The 4724-nt window shown below is 34.8% G+C and overlaps 1 long non-coding RNA gene across 1 annotated transcript; it reads right to left on the bottom strand.

The window, feature by feature from the left end:
- Positions 1–3807: 3807 nt before the first annotated feature.
- Positions 3808–4285, bottom strand: LOC113047530 (uncharacterized). Its single transcript, XR_003276289.1, has 3 exons — positions 4232–4285; positions 3989–4124; positions 3808–3873 (listed from the first exon to the last, which is right to left on the bottom strand). It is a non-coding gene; the product is annotated as an uncharacterized LOC113047530 (long non-coding RNA).
- Between the last annotated feature and the right edge of the window lie 439 nt (positions 4286–4724).

The following is a 4724-nucleotide window of genomic DNA, read 5'->3' as shown; positions in this document are numbered from 1 at the left end:
GTAAAACTATGTAAAGGATTCTTGTTAAATATCTAATGTCATCTGTTGGTTCAAGTATTGATCCTTTGCAGTTTGCATATAGACGAAATAGGGGCACTCATGATGCTGTGTTAACTATGATGAATTTTGAAACCTATCATTCGGAAATTTAAAAGCATATGCATGAATTCTATTTTTAGATTTTACATCAGCATTTAACACAATGAGGATTGATATATTGTTAGAACAGTTAATATCCATTGGTGTCAACGGGTACCCTGGTTTTGTGGATAAAGGACCTTTTGTTGTCCCGTACTCAGAGGGTACAGTATAATTGTCAGATGAATGCACTCTGATCGGTCCAACGCAATAACGAAATCTGAGCAAGTCTAAAAACTGAAACTGTTGATGCCGCATTTTACACTTTTGAAAAGTGATATATATTTTTTTAAATATGAGCAGGCCTACAAGCTGGGATTGGTAATGCTGCACTGTAATCATAGTTATTTATTTATTTTTTTCATTATATTTTATTATATGATATTGGTTTGAGACTGAGAGTATTTTATTTAGTGGAGAACTTTGCAGCAGTATTTTATTTCTTATTCTTTTTTTATTATATATATATATATATATATATATATATTTATATATTTTATGAAAAAGTATTTTTAAATGTATTTTTGTAAACAAATTAAGTTTAATGTTTGCATTTCTTTCCCTTACTGTACCGAAAATTAACCGAACCGTGACTTTAAAACCGAGGTACGTACCGAACCATGATTTTTGCGCACTGTTACACCCCTACTGATTAATAAAACAACATGCATTTTTGTTATTAGTTAAGGAATTTTAAGATATAAATTAAAATATAGGCCTAATATATGAAAATATTGACGTTTCACATATTAATCCATGTAGCCTAGCTCACTAAAATACCACTTTTAATGCTCCGATGCAATGTAAACCACAATTAATTTTGAATAATATAACACATAATTAATATAATATAAATAATACTGCATACATTTTAAATGTGTCAAATCTAAAATATGGTTTAATACTATGTAGCTTAGAGAAAATATAATCTCAGGCTCAGGAACATGCTTGACATTTATCCTGCTTGAATTTGTTCTAATAAATGCTCATAACTTCATAAGTACCAAACTTTCATTTGTGAATATTAAATATATTAAATATTTTAACTATAGTGTATTTCTTTCATTTTCCCCAACTGCAGCCGTCAAATGTAACACATAAATGAGGCAAAACAGACTTCTATTTGCGAAAATGTGATTTGATGCGCTTGTTTGATAACTTGTGGTTAAAGCACCACTCAGCGGTCAAAAGCTGCAAATGCACTTTACAGACGCCACAGCGGCGGTAGAACTGGCATTTTGGAAGGCCACCTACTATATTGTTAGTATGATTTTTACATTTAAAATTTAGAAATAAAAGGCATTTTTATATCCTGATTTTAGCCCTCTGACTTGAATGCTTTGTTTTAAGGGGAGTGTCTGCTGTGAGACTGTGAACTCCACTCAAATACATTTGCTAGTTTTTTTTGAAGTGTTGATTATAGAATAATTTTTTTATCTTTTCCCATCCATGAAAGGCTGCAGTGATGAGCATTGAATAGACAGAGTCTGTTTATCGAGTGAATGCGGTGATCTTGTCATTGCAACATGTTTTCTCTCACAAAATGCTTTCACCACAACTAACAGCAAACACAATATCGACATGAATACAGTAAGAGCTTCGCTGTGCAGCATAACAGCATCATTGATTATAACGGCAGTTTGGGCAAGTGTGCAGATATACTCGCGATGTGTGTTTGACAGCTCTGAACAATATAAAGGGAGCTTCTTTTAATTGCTCTCTGTAGTTAAATCACAATTTAAATAGCAGATTTGTTTCATGCTAATAAGAGAAACAACATTAAGTTGATCGTTTAGTCACTTGCTTGATTCGCTGATGCATAAACAGCATTAAACGATTTAGAAAGAAAGTCTGTGTGAACTTGAATGATTAGCTACACATCAGAAATCACTGATCACAGATCAGGCATTAATGAACACTGTTACTCACTGTTTGTGCCAGTGCTGTCGAATCAGTATCGTATGTCTGTTTGAAACGCCTGTGCTTGGTTTACATCTATCAAAATGTCATGACACTCGGGGATCATCGACAGCTAGGGAAACTCATATTAATGTTTAAAAACAAATTAAGGGAAATTTTCATGTCATGGGACCTTTAAATTTTGTGGCATTCACTTACTCTTTATTATTAATATATATATATATATATATATATATAAAGAATACTATATAAGAAAGTAAAGAAAGCAATTTAAATTGTCAGTTAATTATACATACCAGTTACATTCTCCCCCCTGAACTAGACACATTTTCATTTATTTCAGGGATAGTATAACTTTTTTCCAGAACATTGTGCAACAAAAAATGTTTCCCACTCTCAGGGGAGGTGAGTGCAGCAGGCTGATCAGGCCTATTACAGTCACCTGCAAAAGGTGCCTTAAACACCATTCATCTCAGATCTGGAACAACAACAAACTGTAATACGTTGACTCATGTGTGCTGTTTTCTAGATTTCAAAATGACAAAAACAAATGTTGTAATACAATACATTCTCATCTCAATAAGTATCTCACAACCCCATCAACTGGTTTCAGGAGTTTTGATATATTGAGTCATGTTCTCCATCAATCTGTTGACTGGTTTCACAGTCCTACCTACTCTGGTCCAAACTCTCATATCTCCTGAACCAGGAGGTGGTTCAACAGCTTCAACAGGTGAAACACAATGGTCACTATGGCAAACTGCCTCAGAAACAGAACTGCGAGAATCACAACTCCGTCCTTCATCTGGACTGCTTACACTGCTTTTCTCCTTGGTACAATCATTCCTTGAACCAAATTGTTCCTGTCCGGTTGACTCAGGGACTCTGTTCAATGATTCAACACTTTCAGATCTGCAGGACAACCTCTGCTGAGGGTAACTGCGTTTTTTCCACCCAACTGACGACATGCTCAGACAAAGAACACAAATAAGATGCAGGACCAACAACATCCATTGACACACTTTTACTGCCATCCACCACTATCCTCAGATGATTCAGGTTCTTCAAACTCAAGTGGAAGGAAATTTGCTTGCAACAGCAAGTTGCGGTGAACAGTTTTATCCTGATCTGTTTTGGTGCTATGTATGCGGTAAATGTGACACAGTGGGTTCAGCGTACAGTTTTTTTCTGCCAGTTTTCTCTTCCCACGTTCACCTTTGAGTTGGGTGACCAATTTCTGTTGTTCAACAATGTTATCACCTTTCGTCTTTTGAATGTACAACTCGGTCAGATGTTGCTGAGCTGACTAACATCAATGTTCTTCTGAGCAACCATAAGTGCCTCTTTTATATCATCTTATAATATCTCAAATGATTTGAATCCTCACGTATTTGTACTGATTTTCAACTGGCTCACGGTTCACAGTTTTAACTCAACAAAAACCACTTTCTGAGCATTTTCAAAACTGTGGAGAGAACTGCTGCTGAAACTGGCGTTTCATGACTGCAAACAGCAAATTCATGTTCACAGTTCTCTGAATAATGGTTAATGTTCACAAATAAATTTCATTTGTTTTTTAATGTTTTCTTTAAAAATAAAAAAACAAATTAATTTATCTTGATATTATCATTAGCTTTTAATCAACTCACAAACCCCCTGCAGTTTCCCTCACAAACTATAGCTCTGGAGTCCTTAAATCAACAAAAAAATAAATAGTTAAAATGTACTTTATATCATTCATATCTCTCACCTCCTGGTAGACGACACTGAATCCACTCTGTGATAAATCTCTCTGTCTGCTTCTTCTGTGAGCTTCTAACAACCCCAAAACACAAAAGAACAAATCTTACAATCATCTGTGGACTCTTCATTAGCTGCTTCAATTTAAAAATGTTATTTACGGTCCATTTTCTGTACATGTACATCTTACCTTTAATATTGTGGATCTTTTCTTGCAGGTTGTCAAGAAGTCCTTCAAGTCGAGTGTAGTTTTGAATGAATAAGGTGTTGCTCTGTTTTGGTTCTGACGCCATCTGAGAGAGATAAGTTAAATCAAAATTTCCCACCTGAAAAACAGTGTGAGGTCTGTCATTTCTGTGACTAGAGACACAAAATCACCAAACTATCTGAGCATACAGAATAAATGACATGCTCGAGCTTTAGAGAAACGCACCCCGATGACGTAACGGAGGATATTCTGCTCATCACATCTCTTGAGGATATAATCATAATCATCATTGTTATCACTGGGATCTCCATCTGTGATGATCACCAGAACTTTCTGAGCGTAGGGATCGGCTCCAGACGACACGCTATTCAGCAGATTCTTTCTGATGACATAATAAATCATAAATCATAACATATGAACAGATTTCAGCCTCAGGGTCAATGTGTCTGCATGAAAATTATAATTTTTTTTACTTTTAATTTAAAGAATGGCAAAAGTACAACTTCAGCAACAGTATTTGACAGAGAAATATATATATATATTTTTTTTTTTTGATGGCAACAATTAAAAACTCTTCAAGTGTAATTCAGTGAATGCTCATAATCATATGAAGATTTCACTCACAGAATGTAGTTGATTCCTTTATGTGTGTTTGTGAGAGATTTCATGTGTTTCTCTTTCATGAGTTTTTCTTCAGCAGAGCCGAACTGATAATCGT

The sequence above is a fragment of the Carassius auratus genome, chromosome 28 (assembly GCF_003368295.1).
Source record: "Carassius auratus strain Wakin chromosome 28, ASM336829v1, whole genome shotgun sequence".
Classification (NCBI taxonomy): Eukaryota; Metazoa; Chordata; class Actinopteri; order Cypriniformes; family Cyprinidae; genus Carassius; species Carassius auratus.
The sequence above is the reverse complement of the archived record's forward strand: the minus strand, read 5'-3'. Positions and strand labels throughout refer to the sequence as shown.